Genomic DNA, 14,829 nt, shown 5'->3' with positions numbered 1-14,829 from the left:
CGCTTTCTCTGTATTTTATTTCGAGCGAAAGCAATCTGATGCTTTGTGTAACCACCGATCCATCTTCACCGGCGAACTGCTGTGGGAAAGCGTTGTTACACGACTGCAGTTTTGCAGCTAACCCACTGCTCGGGTGAAACATAATATCGAAACTGGAAGAACAAAATCGTGCCCTTTGGCACACCGTGTGGCGCGCGGTTTCTTCCGTTTGTTTATTTATTTTTCCGCCATCCGAAGGACCGAGAAGGGCTCGCTGGGAAAGGCTCCGTCTGTCCGCATCGGTATCCAGAAATGATCAGCCGATGATAGGCGAACTAATTGCAGCCCGGCAATGGAGCAGAAGCACCGGCAGCGGGTAGTGTGACTGTGGCGAAAAGTGCTCTATTAAATACACCCGAGAGAGAGACAGCCTCGGTACCATCAGACACAATCGCGTCGAGCTTGGCAGTTTTGTAGCGAGCGAAGCGATTGCTTCACCACACCGTGTTCGCTGCTACAGGAAATGAGCCCGAGCACACGGTGCACACATTCCCGATCGCAGGAAGTTGGGAGTTTATTGCAGTGGTGTGCTGCTGCTGGTGCACAACAACAATCCCGGGTGCAATTGTGCCGAAACGCGTGGGTGATAAAGTGTTTAGCGTGTGACCGTGCATTGGGATTTTGGGAAATTGTGTGGCGCAGTACGGGTTTTTGGCAGCAGAAAGGCGATTCGAGCTGACGGTGTACTGCACACTGGCAGCAACAGGGAATAATTAATGATGGGGATTGTGTGTTGTGATGATCGCGAAAATTAAACAGGGCAGTGAAATTGAAAGAATGGTTCATTGCCCGGTTTACTTAGTGGCATGGGAAACTAAATACTTCATACTGATTAAATGTGTGGTGAGAATATGTGAGAATCCATAACACTATGGGGAAGTGTTACTCTGGGAAACATGAACAGTTTATATTGAAATTGGAATATTTTTGAACCATAAAAAACAACAAGAGAAACAAGATACTTAACAGAATCATTTGAGTTCATTCGTTAGTTCATTTAAGCAGAGTAGGGATGAGTATGAATGAATTGACACTCGCTATAAATTCTCTTAGGGTATAATTTCTACTCATTCACATCGTCTTCTTCTTTGGTTCTACCAAAGAACTTCGAGAAGTCTCGCCTAGTGATGGGAAAAACGAACCCCAGTAGATTTTCGAATCTGAATCCGAATCCCTCCCGATATGTATATATTTTTTTTGAGGTAGCGCTTCGCTCAACTAACCAACGCAACCACGACCAGGACTCCACCAAAAATTATGAAAGCAAACAATATTACTATCCCAACCCAGTCACTCTCATCCAATACCTATAAATACCCAATCAAATCCCAATCGAATCTCAATAGAATCTCAATCGAATCCCAATAGAATCCTTACTGACATCGGATTCGGATGGAATTCGGATCAGATAAGGATTCGGATCCTTATTGAATCCAGACCGGGTTAGAATCCGTTATTAAGGAACCAACCCGATTCTAGTCTCTTTATAGGTGGGATATCCGTATCTTCCGATTCTCGACATATCCGAGATATATTCTTAAGGACGTGTACTATAATTTGAACAATTTCAATAGGTATTTTTATTAAAATTACAAAAATCAACATCACCCATTCGTTTGGCTTCCCGCTATACCAACTCGTCAACTATTCCTCATTCTTCCCTCACACGCGCTTGCGATTGTCGCTACTTGATTGATGTTTGATCTGTCTGTCTACTCCACCGATTGATGTGGATACAGTCATACATACCCCTTTTCGGTGATGGAAAATCATTCCCAACCCTGGTATCTTACACGTGCCAGCGAAATCATCACGCTTAAAGCAGCACTTGCGACGCTTTCTATTCGAGCAAACGAGGAAGTCCTCCGACGACGAACGATGGTTTCGACTGTGGCCTGTATCCTTTCGGTATAAGATAAACATTATCCTATCGGTAATCGAGCGCGCGTCTCCCGTTTTTCTCCTCACACCGGGCTGCGCTGATGGTACACATTCAATTTTGCTAAAGTTCCGACCATCGCTAACATTTTCGTTTAAACCAAAGTGGTGGGACGGTAGAAGCAGTGCAGAAGCCAAAGCGCACCAGTGGCAAAGGCAAACGATGGCAATATGATGGAAAATTATTATTTGCCTTGAACGAAATTGAAGCGTTCCTCTGTCCCGGGGTGCAAAGGGCAACAAGGGCTCGGGGTGGTATGGATGAGTTGAGTGGTGGTGGTTAGAACCGGGAATTCGACTTTCAATTTTCACGTGGACAACATAAGCTCATGTGTAGTAGAAGTGTATCTAAATAGATGTGTGTGAGTGTTTGTGTGTGAGAGAGAGAGAGAGAGCATGGGATAAAGAGCACCGCTAAGGAAATTGAATTCCTGTCTGATGATGGTCGTACATGGTGGAAGTTACGACGATTGCTATCGATTGAAGCATGTCCTGAACTGAATTCGATACTGAAATGTTGAATTTATTTTTGAAGCTCAATTTTTTTGCACAATTCTTTACTAGCTCTTGAAATTCTACCATCGATAAACTACAGTGAATTCAGTTTAGTAGAGTCATTTTTATATTTGATTTCAATCATAGTTTCTCAGAGTTGACCAGCGCTGATCTTCGGGATAAATTTCAAAGGATATAGCTTTAAAGACAGTGCAAGTCGATTGGAAAATTCATTTGAGTTCATTTTTAACAGTTCATCTTAGTATAGGATTTAGTATCTGCACTACCTAATTTATGGCATTTTTATAGCACCTAACGAAGTTTATAACCATCACTATACAACAAATGTATCATAGCAGAGTACAGTATAGCTTCGCACGAATAAAATCGATCAAAGGGGTAACTTTATCAAATAAATGTTCCTCTTTTATCAAATGAATCTACTGAAACTGAAACCCTCAGCAACTGCGTTGTCACGCACCTTATCCTTCCACACTAACGAACGAACAAATTTCGCACCAATTTATTTTCCTCATCCAATTTGTTGCACTTATTTGTGTTCAATTAACATAAACAAATCGCCCGCACCGATTCTCGCGCTCTTGCTCTCCTTCCAACGTCCAGTCGATAGACGCGGATGCATATTGTCGACTAGACTATTTCCTATGACCAGCGACCGAGAGATTTATATCGTGTCGTTCGCTATAGGGGTTGGTGGAGGAATCGCATTAAAATTTATTGACCACATCTCGTTATGATGCTCGCTGCTAGTCTGCAAGAATCTTCCCGCCGCCACCGCCACGAATCCACGAATGAAACTGTGTGGAGCAAAATGGCGCAACCCCCCCAGCCGCGCGCTATCACTTTCATACGATCGATTTATGGAGCGTGGCTAAAAATGGCGTTCGAATACAAAATATGCCGATGGCTCCGTGCTGATACACAGCGCTTCTAACACGCGCTGTAAAGACCACTAAGATTGCAGGCAAACAACCAACCTGTGTGTCCATATTCCTGGTGTGCTCGGAAAATCATGGTCACTCGCCGCGAGTCGGCGCGAAAGCTGGAAAGGTGAAAACGATCGTCTAGCCAAGAAACGGTAACAGGACAAAGCGGTCCTTATAGAATGCAGTGTTAACGATGTTGCAGCGAGCAGCGACGCTGTAAGTACGGTGAGAATAAGAATCTTGCAAGCACTAAACGTGTGTAACATCCTGCTCCAGCAGCAACTTCACCGCACACACAAAAAATGGCAATAATATCGCAACACTCACCCGTACATCTTCCGGATGGACCGGACGAGTAGCTTTAAATTGTAAATTGTTCCCCAAGGTCTCGGTTTAACCAAACGGTTTTCTTTCATTTTTCCGAGCACCACGGTTGTTGCGAAACGTTTTTTTTTGTTCTCAGTCTTCCACCTTCTTCCTTGGTGTTTATAGCGTTACTACATTCCGTTCAAGTTCAAGGGATCTGTATCGGACGAAGTGCCTTTATGCTATTTCTTTTCTTTTTTTGTTTCCTGCAGCTCGCCCAGATCGGGCCTGCTTGCTGCTGCAAACACCTTGTTCGGTGAATCGATAAATTTATGCTTAAATAATACATTTATTCCGGCCGGTTCTGCCGAGCGAAGCTGAAGCGGTGTGTTCCCATCTTTTCCTTTGTTAGCCCACACCACCACGAATCGGGCTTGTCTTGTTCGATCACACCACGGCCGGGATGGCGCTGATGATTGCGAGACCGCGTAAACTAACAAACGAGAGAGGTACCTCAAAACCGAGCGGCCCAGCATGATGGCTGATCGGCCGATAACACGCAGTTCAAATTCGTTTCCCTGCGCCCAGCACCTAACCGAGGTGTGGGACCCACTGCTGCTGCTGCTGTTGCTGCACGGTGGTTGCGCGTTCATTGTTTGATGTTTTATGGCAATTTATTCGGAAATGTTTGGGGCGGAAGGCAAAGAGGAAAGAAAAACGAAACCGATCAGCACGTGTGATAGGAGCATTTTTGCCAAGGTGTTTCTTGCGATTTTTCCCTGACGATTCGATGTTCGGGAAATGGGCGCTTTGGTTTAGCGGCTTCAAAATACACGACCTACTGAATTCCATGTTGGGTGACGGCCTTGGTGGATAGTTGAACTGATGCTATTTCTTTCGTATATATCAATTTTCATTTAGCTAAATCCTTTTCTTAATATTTTGTTATTTATTAAAAAGATATACTTGCAGTCTATTTTACCAGTTTCTTCTTAAATTTATTCTATTTCTTCTTTATTCTATTATTATTTATTTTTTTATTTTTTTATTTATATTTATAGTTAGACGGCTTGGCGCCGTATTGACAACACCGCGTGTGTTGACGAATACAAGTACAAATAAATTAACAAGGCATTTCCTCCCTGTTATTCTGCCTTATCCCGGGCATGCTCGGTTGTCGGTGTGTGGAGTTTGCAGTGTGGTATCATGTCTATTGTGGAGGTTGTGTTGATGGTTTGGTCCGGGTCTATTGCTTTCTGTTGCTATGTTGGTGGTAGTGTGGTGTGTGGAATGGAACATCCTTCCGTGTAGCGGATCTGGACTGTAACAATACAAAAAGAAAACAGTAATATGTACAGTACAAACATTTACCTGCGCACAGTGTTCCTCAAACTGCCCAGCAGTGATAGCCCAAGCTCGATCAAGCCAGCACCGAACTCAGAAGCTATCGGCGAGTTCCATCCCGTAACAGCAGGGTCTCTGCTAATTACGGGGTTGAACCCGCCGACCACCTCCGAACCCAACGCCAGCAAGGCCGAGCTCGCCCCATCAAGGCTAGACAGAGATGAAGAACACTGTTCCAGAAAATTCTGCCTCCCTTCTTACGACAGTGCCGACTTTGACCCCGGATGCTGTTGCTTCGTCAACGGATCACCCGTGGCACTACAAAAAAAACTTAACACTTAAGACAAAGACAACACAACGAATAACAAAAAAGGAATGGCGGATATGGTTTGGTAGGATAATGGGGATGTGGAATCAAAGGATAAGACCGTTGTCTCTGGCGAATCGAAAGATGAGCCTCATGTATGCGAGGTCTCTGGTCGCCAACACTTCTCTAATTTCTGTGCCCGGTCGTCTGCCGATGCCCTCGACTGCGCTTAACAAGGAGGGTCTTGCGGTTTCAAACTCCACGCAGGACCACAGAAGGTGATCCACATCGTGAAATCCGTCACCGCAGCCACACACCTTCGTCTGAGCCAGAGTTATACGCTGCAGATGAGCGTTCAACGCGAAATGATTCGACATAAGTCGAGACATCATGCGTATGAACGCCCGGTCTACAGAGAGCCCACCGAACCAAGGCCGCAGGGACACTTGCGGAGAGATCGAGAAAAGGAATCGCCCGAGATCGTCCGCCTCCCACATGCTCTGCCAGCGAGACAGGAAAAGTTGCTGTGGTAGGCGAAGAAACTCTCGGGCCGAGATCGGACGGTCGTAAAATGCGCCTTGTTGGACGCCTGTTTTGGCCAGTGAGTCTGCCTTCTCGTTGCCGGGAATTCCACAATGAGAAGGTACCCAAATTAGCGAAATCCTGAACGCCTTGTCGAACATGGAGCCAAGCAATTCTATGATTTTAATGACAAGGAAATCCTGACTCTTAACAGCCTTCGGGGATCTTAGTGCTTCGATAGCGCTAAGGCTATCTGTAAAAATGAAGTACTGATCCGAAGGTCTCGCTGCTATAATCAATAGTGCGTACAAGATTGCGGCTAGTTCTGCGGTGTAGACACTACACGGCTCCCGCAATTTGAAAAATGCTTCGGCGGACTCACTAAAAACGCCGAAGCCGGTGCCTTCCTTAGAAGATGATCCATCAGTATAATACTGGCTTCTTTGGTCTAAATGGCCATACTTATCCCTGAAAATGCCCGGAACTACCATCGGGCGAAGATCATTCGGTATGGTCTTAATTTCCTCGTTCAACGAGGAATCTGTTGTTAAAAGGGAACTGTAGGTCTCAGGAAGGGCAGCACGGTTTAATGCCTGTGGGGCGCTAGGATGCACTTGTAGGGCAACAAAATCTTCATAGATTTTCAAGATCTTGCTCTTAGAACCTGTCTCTAGAAGCGCTTTAAAATTTTCTTCGATCAAGGGATTTGATACTGAAGAACGGACTAGAAGGCGAAGCGACAGCATTTCAAAACGAAGTTTTAGCGGCATCACTCCGGTCATCACTTCTAGGGACATATTGTGTGTTGATTTCATGCTCCCTAGTGCGAGTCTAAGACAACGATACTGTAGCCTCTCTAGCTTGAGGATATGCGTGTTGGATGCCCAATGAAAGCATATGCTTCCATATTCCAACACGGATAGTACCGTTGTCTTATACAGTCGTAGGACGTCTGATGGATGTGCGCCCCACCAGAATCCTGTGACTGTCCTTAGAAAGTTGATTCTTTTGCTGCATTTTTGCACCAGATGGGTGATGTGTGTACTCCAGTTTAGCCTTGAATTGAACCAAACACCAAGGTATCGAAAATTGTCGGTAGTTGATATCTTTTCACCGTACAAAAAGACATCAATTTTCGGGTCAAATAGTCTTTTCTCCCTGTTTTTCGTCGTGTCGCTGAAAGGAGAAAAGACTACCATCTCAGTTTTCTTTGCAGAGAACTTGATACCAAGGTTTTCAGACCACTCGGAAAGGTTGTCCAAAGTGGTTTGTAAAGCCAGTTGTATTTCGGCGGCGTCCCTGCTTGCAAAAGATATGACGCCGTCGTCAGCCAATTGTCTAATGCTGCAGTTTGGTGCTAGACAAGAATCTATTTCACTGACATAGAAGTTATATAGCAGGGGGCTCAAGCAGGACCCTTGTGCTAGTCCATGGAAACTGGTCCGCTTTAGCTGAACATGACCATTGTTGAAATTCATAGCTTTTTCCGACAAAAGGTTGAACAGAAAGTTGTTCAACTTTGGACCCAGCCCCACATTTTCTAATTTTTGACTCAGCTTGTATGGTGATACTGAGTCAAATGCCCCCTGTATATCCAGGAAAATAGATCCCATGTTCTGCTTGCGTGCACGAGCAAGCTCTATTTCTGTAACCAGAAGGGCTAAGCAGTCATTAGTACCCCTGGCTTTACGAAAACCAAACTGGGTATTTGAGAGAAGGTTGTTCGATTCCAACCATTCTTCTAACCGGAAAAGAATCATCCTTTCAAGGAGTTTCCTCAGACACGACAGTAACGATATTGGCCGATACGAATCGTGTCTTGATGGCGGTTTGCCAGGCTTCAAGATAGTGACAACTTTCACTTCTCTCCACTCTTGCGGAACGCTGTTGACCTCCAACATATTGTTGAAAATACTTAACAGACGTTTCCTCCCTATGTCAGGAAGATTTTGCAGCAATTTGCTACCAATCTGATCCAGACCTGGGGAGGAGTTTTTGCTTGATAGGAGAGCAAGTGATAGCTCTACCATTGAGAACGGTGAATCCATCCTAGGGTCACTACCAGGCGCATGTTGTGTAAAGCTTTGCGCAGGAGCGAAATCGGGACAAAGCTTGTGGGCAAATTCATACAGCCACTCGCCAGAAAAGCTTTCGCTCTCATTGATGTTGTTGCTGTTTCGCATCCTTCTAGCCATTCTCCAAAGCGAATTAAGTGAAGTGGCAGGGTCTAGATTATTGACGTATCTACGCCAATAACCCTTTTTCTTCGCCTTCAACAGGTTTTTGCACGTTCTCTCCAGTCCTTTATATTTTTCATATAAGGACCTCGAGCCCGTGTCCCGGAAGGCTTTAAATGCCTCACGCTTCTTGGTGAAAGCCGCTTGGCAATCCTTGTCCCACCAAGGAGTGGGAGGTTTTTTAAATGTCCTTGCTTGGTGGGAGCGCCTTGTTTGGGCCTCAAGGGCGCACTTGTTTATAATTGAAACAAGTTTTTCGTACTCCTTGACAGGAGACAAATCTTCCAAGTCAAGAGAAAGCGAAGCGGCTATTAATTCGCCGTATCTCGTCCAGTCGATGTTCCTCGTTAAGTCACATTTAACGGGGGTTCCTTCTACTGGACATCCTCCCTTGATAAAGGAAATTTCTATCGGCTCTTTATTCTATTATTCTTCTATTTATTCTTAAAATTCCATTCTGTATTTTTTACATTTGAGTTGTTATATGATATTCAAGAAATATTTACATATCTCCCCGACTATAAATTGTGGTTATGACAACTCTGCAAATTAATTTTAATGTTACGATAATTTACTATTTCATTTTTATACCATTCTAGATTACTTGTATGTTTCTCCCATATTGAATTGTGTCTGGAATGAACCTGTTATAATTAGTTAACCAATAACTGAACTAATGTTCTTGTTAGGATATGTTACCGTCTAATTTTTATGTTATTCAAGCATACTTACATTTTTTATCCATAATGAGTTCTTCCTAAAATAATCCTGCTATAAAAACTAAATTAAATACTCAATTGATTATAATGTAAATATATTTTTATAGTTTAATATTATGACATTCTAGCTCATTTAAATGTTATTCCCATAATGAATTGTTCGTTTAATAATTCTGCTATAATTACTTAACTCATTGTTGTACTGATCTTATTGATTGCATACATTTAGGCGTCAAGTAAAAAAAAATATTTGCATTTTGTTGTGTTTTCAAACATTTCTTATCGTTCAGTGCAGCGGGAGTTTGCCATTCGTTTTACTAAACAGCGTTTAAAAAGCGCTTAATCATATTTTATGTAGCTCATCTGTTTTTCCTTTAAGTATCCTCGTACTAACCTCGTCTTCATTTTCTTTTCCTTGTTTCCACTTACAGAGGTCGACTAATTGCGAACATAATGGAATACGAGCACCATCCGTCCGGGGCGATCGGTGCACATAAAAGATGAGCAACGGCCGGCACGATCTTTCGCTCGAGTGTATAAAAAAGGTAAGGAATTTTAATATCACTTCATTCGTTAGCCCTTTGTTATGGTGTGTGTGGGGGGGGGGGGGGTTGTATTTGCAATTTCTCTCCCTCCCCCCTCCCCATCGTCTTTTCGAGTTCTCTCTATCCACCCCAGCCAGAAGATATGGGCTCTAGATAAATGGCTCGGACCATTGGGCTGTTTTGTTTTTGCACTGCAAACGGATCGTTGAACTCGTGATTCCCCACCACCAAGCAATGGCTTTTAACCCTCGTTCAGGCAAGCAAAAAAGACCTGGGACTTAAATCCAATTATGTTTATTATGAGCCACCACCGTTCGCTGTGAGTGTTTTATTGCGCGAATTAGAATATCGAGGAGCGAAGTGGGAACGGTTCGTCCGAAAAAGCTGTAAACCCCCACACGGCACGCCTAAGAGGGTAGGTTCGCTCTAGCGGGACACTAGAACAAGCACGCGTGGTCCACTCAACGGGAAAGTTAAGCTTTTTTCGATGGTCAAATAATTTACATCCTCCTATCAATATCCACACATAATTAATCGCCCATGAAACGAGACGATGATCATGCTAGATCACCCAATCCATTCTCGGCCCACACGGGGTTTCTTCGGCTGCTGGAACCTTATCGATTATCCGTGTACCTCTTGTTCGTGCATGCCGGGTTTTGCGGACGTGCGAAAAAAAACGAGCTCGAGGATGGCCCCAAAAAAAATACACGGCGAAAGCGACAACACGATGGCTTCATAAATAAACATACGCCAAATTTTCAAAAGCCAAAATGAAATCCCCAAAAACTACGAGCAGAGAACCCAATCATAGCGTACCCCGAAGCCCTCCCACCGTGCAGGTACCACACAGCTAGGCATGGTTGCTCTCTCGAGCAGCTTTTTAAAGCTGCCACCTCTAATGAACACCAACACCGATGGTGTCTGGCTTGTCAGAACGACTCCGGTGCGACGGAACATGAAAACTAAATCAAAAACTTCGAACGAAACATCATCCCCTCTTTACCAGGCTGGTCTGGTTTGGTCGGCTGCAGTTCGGGGCGGCTTCCTTCCCAATGTTCGGTTTTTCGGTCTCGATAAAAGATGCCTTAATCCAATAAGTGACTGTTTTCGGTGATAGTGGAATTATGGTCGTAAAACAGAGCTTTACGCCGTTGCGCTTCGGGAAGAATCGCACGCTCTCCGGACGCTCTGCTGCGAGTGGGTGTTGTTGGGTGAGATTGTTGATTAAGTACTTTTATTTGGAATAATGAGATAAGTTTCGACAGGTTTTGTTTGTACGACGGCCGGCAGCGATCTTAATGAAAGTAGTACCAGTTTAAACAGGGAAAAGTGATTTATAATTCCCAATGTTACCCTTGTTGGTTTCATTCAAATTTGAAAAAGAATTAAAAGAATCAAAACTTGCTATAAAATATGACAGATGAACACAAATGAACCAGAATGAACTCTGCTGAGAGACATGTCAGAAAATTGAATTTTCATATTGAATTTCAACGAAAAACGGCGAAATCTTATATCGTTTTCAATATTTCGGATCCTATCTGCCATAAATAATATCACCTGCGGCAAATTACAGACACACAGGTGTATTCAATGTTGACTTTTATTTTTTATAGCAACTCCTGTTTGAGCTATTTAAAATGTCTCTTTGTGTATCATAAGCTATGCTAATGCAGCAAAAAAGATTGATTTTGCGAGTTTTCTTTCCTCAGTTCTGTCTGGTTTTAAAACACACTTGCATCGGTTGAAGTGTTCGAACGTGTTGAGATTATGGGAACAGATGAGATTTTCTTTGGTCGACAAAGGACCAAACTTTTGTGTCACTGACCGGTTGATGGTGTTTATTAGCGTTGCAAGAATATGCGACAGAGATCTCTGTTTCTGGTGAAAGCATTTTGTGTTTCCGAAGATACCGTGACGATGCAATATGATGATTCTGTTTGAAATTCACCACGATGAGCTGGATCCAGATGGGTTCATGAATAGAATAGCAGCTTGCGTTACAGCGGGAGTCAATTATTTCTGTTATTTATTTCGTCTAAACGGAACGCAAAACGTGCTGGGAATTATTTATGTTAAACCGAAGCATTTTGTTTTATCTTGGGTAAAATTTCAGGTATTTATAAAGCAATAAATTATAAAGTGTTTACATTTTGCTTTTCTTTTAGAAATCATTCTTGCAAGAGGAATGACAGGGCTCGCCATTATGTGAAATTAAAAGCTCATTATAATAACAATACCCAACACACACTCACCTAGCGAGAAAAGATATAAAAGGGAAATTATAGTGTGCCATACTGGTGCATTCTTTCCGTGGCGGATATAAAAAAAGAAAACAATCATTTACAGTCAAACCAAAATAAAACCACGCAAAACCACCATCGCATGCATATACGCAAATTACGTTTGCCCATTAAAACTCAACCCGGGTGCATAATGGAGAATAAACAAGAGCTCACCCAACGACTACGATGAACGGATGAAAACAGGGGGAAATATCATCCACCCTCAGAACGCAAACCGCCCCCCACCTCCACTCCGGGTTTGTCGGTCCCAACTCCCCAAACGGTCATTCATTAACGCGTCAACATGCAATATGGGGTAGGAGGAAGGAATGAAAAATGCTGCTTCGTTGGCCCATCGTTTACACTGTGAACTTGTAAAAGGATACTTTTGCCATGCAAGTGTAAGCGAAGCAAGGTGTGGTGTGTGGAAGAGAAAAGCTAACCATGTCACCATTAAAGCTAGGCGAAAGAGATGGAAGAATTATTCGAATGGTCGGATCGTTCTCTCTTTGGCTTTCTCTGTTCTTTACTGGTGTCTTATGATGTTTCTGGGTTTTTCTCTATTTGCCTAGACGCCCTTGAATCCTAGATGTGAAAAGCTTGTTCAACTTCTTTTATCGATTATTACGGCTGATTAACAAGGGGCATTGCTTAGTTTTTTTTGGTTTATTTTATTATTTTATATTTATTAATACTTTTTTTATCTAGACAGTTTCATTCATTTTTATGTGTTTACCTTATGCCATGTTTGTTCTTTGTTCTTGTTAAATAAATTGTTTCGTTTCGTATTGTTTCGTTTAACTTTATTTTTATGATTTAGTTCAGGTTACTACTATTTCATTTTTGAATTTTTGCTTTTTTAGTAATTGTTTTATAATTAATTTATTTAATTCTTTTGTTTATTCATTTTTTATCTATTTAATTTTTTTATTTTCGCTTATTTATTCATTTAATATTATATTAACTCATCATTTATTCTTTTTATTTATTTGATTGTTTTTATTGAATTGGATTTATTTATTAAAAATGTTAACTCGCTCACAAAAGAGGCGAATGAGGTCTTAAAGACCCAAAGCCTCTATAAATAAACGGAAAAAATGACTCACTCAGAAAAATGTTTCGAATGGGTATTAGAATTGTTCAAGCTAGCTATGGAAATTTGCAACCACATAATGGAATATAAAAAAAATAGCATTTAGCTAGAGAATTGTTGGAGATATTTGATTAAAATAATTTTGGTTATTTTTATATATTTGTTCATTTAATTAAAATTAATTATTCAATTCAAGAAATCACTTTCATATTTTAAATTAAGCCATAAGGCGCCGTTAAAACAGGCTCATACATAATACCATTGCCCTCGATCTCGTTCTAAAACAATCAATGTTTCATAATCGAGCGAAGAAGCAAAAAAAATCGATTAAAAACCGTTTGATCTATGCAGGTTTCCATTTTGCTTTTACGATCGATTCCCAGCTGGTTAGTAGGAATCCCCTTCCTTCCATCCTTCCCAACCACCCTTTTCCTTCCAACCCAACGGAAACATTGGATCGAAACAGCGAGTCTGAGTTTTTTTCTTCCATCCCAATCCCCGTATAAACAAACGACGGGTTGGCTTTCCGGTACGACGACAATCGAGCCGGGTCGTGCTCGGCTTGTTGCTGCCGCGATACCAACCAACAAGGGAACAGCATTAAAATTCTGTCTTTATTTATGTATTTTTATCTTGCCCCGTCGGCTTTTGCCTCGCGGACCGTGTTTTTGTCTAGTAGGTGATGTTTCCATGTTGTTGCTTGCTGGCCTCACTCGCTGCTCGATCACGGATGGATTTTTCGCTAGCAAAATGCTGCCTTCCAACACACACCACCGGCCAACAATATGCCGAGCCGGGGCTGGGTTCAGTTTTGCATCACAGCAAGACCTCTCTGTCCTCTGTTCGAGGCCCGGTTCCGCAACAGCTCGGTTGGCTGTGCGTGATGCAATCCTTCCACTGGCCGGATGGCCACACGATCGCAAATGGATAGTTCTATAAAAGTTTTGTTTATGGTTTCAGGTCGGAATATTCTTTCCCACTCTTTCCAGCCCTCTCGAAAGGCAATGCGAAAAGGTGGTGCACAAAAAAAAATCTTCCTTCTCGTCTTGGGATGCCTTGATGCTTAGTTTATATGGGGAAGCGAAATTGCCAACCCCAAGATGAGGCCACAGAACGTTCGCTCGAGTGTAAATCAGAGTTCGAGTCCACCGCACCGGTGCTGCTCCTTTTCGTGTCTTCGGCGTACGAATGCCGCCCAGCTGGAGATCGTCTCGCAAGATTTACGATTCAAGCCATCGCAACACGTCAGGTCGTTCGACAAGCGGATCAACGGCAGCAGAAGCGGCAGATGGACCTCCCGATTTGCCACCGGCTGGGTGCCAGCACCACCACCCCTTTTGTTGCCCAACCACCATCATCCACTCGCCTACATACCGCACTCCGATTGCGGATCGATACGAGTATCAATAATTTTGTTAATTTTTTATCTCTTCCGTTGAACCATGGGCTTAGCGGGGACGTTGCAGAAAGAAAAAGGCGTGCAGATTTTATTCCTTTTGATGTCTTAATAAAGTCTTGCCCCATTGCGAAGATTAATCATTCTCCAACAGAACATTAAATGAACATCAATTGTTCGTGCCTGGCGATGTTCAAGAATTTATACTTTTTGTGGACTTATACACCAAAAATTTTAGTCCTCAAAATCCGAGCGGCGAATAATCGCTTTGAACATATATAAAAAATGTGTAGTGCTGGTGAATTCAAAGTGCTCTCCTGAATCCATTCCGACTTCGTAGTGAAATTCCGGCTTTAAATCCACTCAAATTTATGTGTAGCACAATGCTCCGGAATAATCTATTAGCTTGGAGTACAGTTTGTAGCTTAAGATATTCTTTCAAAGTAAACTGCTGACACAGTCGGAGCATCTTATTGCTTCTAAGACCTCCTTAAAGAGGCCTTGCTAGAGTGGTCTCTTAAAGCCTTTGACCAGCCACTGTTTTTCGAGTGGATTCTGCTGTGAATTTAATTGAGGCATTAATAAGATGTTCAATCAAAACTTAATGCATTATCACGATATTCATTTTCAAATGAACTCCGCGAATGAACCAC

The 14,829-nt window shown here is 42.6% G+C and overlaps 1 protein-coding gene across 3 annotated transcripts in view; it reads left to right on the top strand.

Annotated features, from left to right (window-relative positions):
• LOC118504128 (insulin-like growth factor-binding protein complex acid labile subunit) overlaps positions 1 to 14,829 on the top strand; it is a 200,600-nt gene that overhangs the window by 135,080 nt on the left and 50,691 nt on the right. For all 3 annotated transcript variants that reach the window (XM_036038217.1, XM_036038215.1, XM_036038216.1), the window contains one exon: positions 9,286 to 9,399. The gene's annotated coding sequence lies outside the window, so the exon portion shown is untranslated. The remainder of the gene's footprint in view (positions 1 to 9,285; positions 9,400 to 14,829) is intronic.

Source organism: Anopheles stephensi, chromosome 2 (genome assembly GCF_013141755.1).
Source record: "Anopheles stephensi strain Indian chromosome 2, UCI_ANSTEP_V1.0, whole genome shotgun sequence".
Classification (NCBI taxonomy): domain Eukaryota; kingdom Metazoa; phylum Arthropoda; class Insecta; order Diptera; family Culicidae; genus Anopheles; species Anopheles stephensi.
This window is presented reverse-complemented; position numbering and strand designations above follow the sequence as displayed.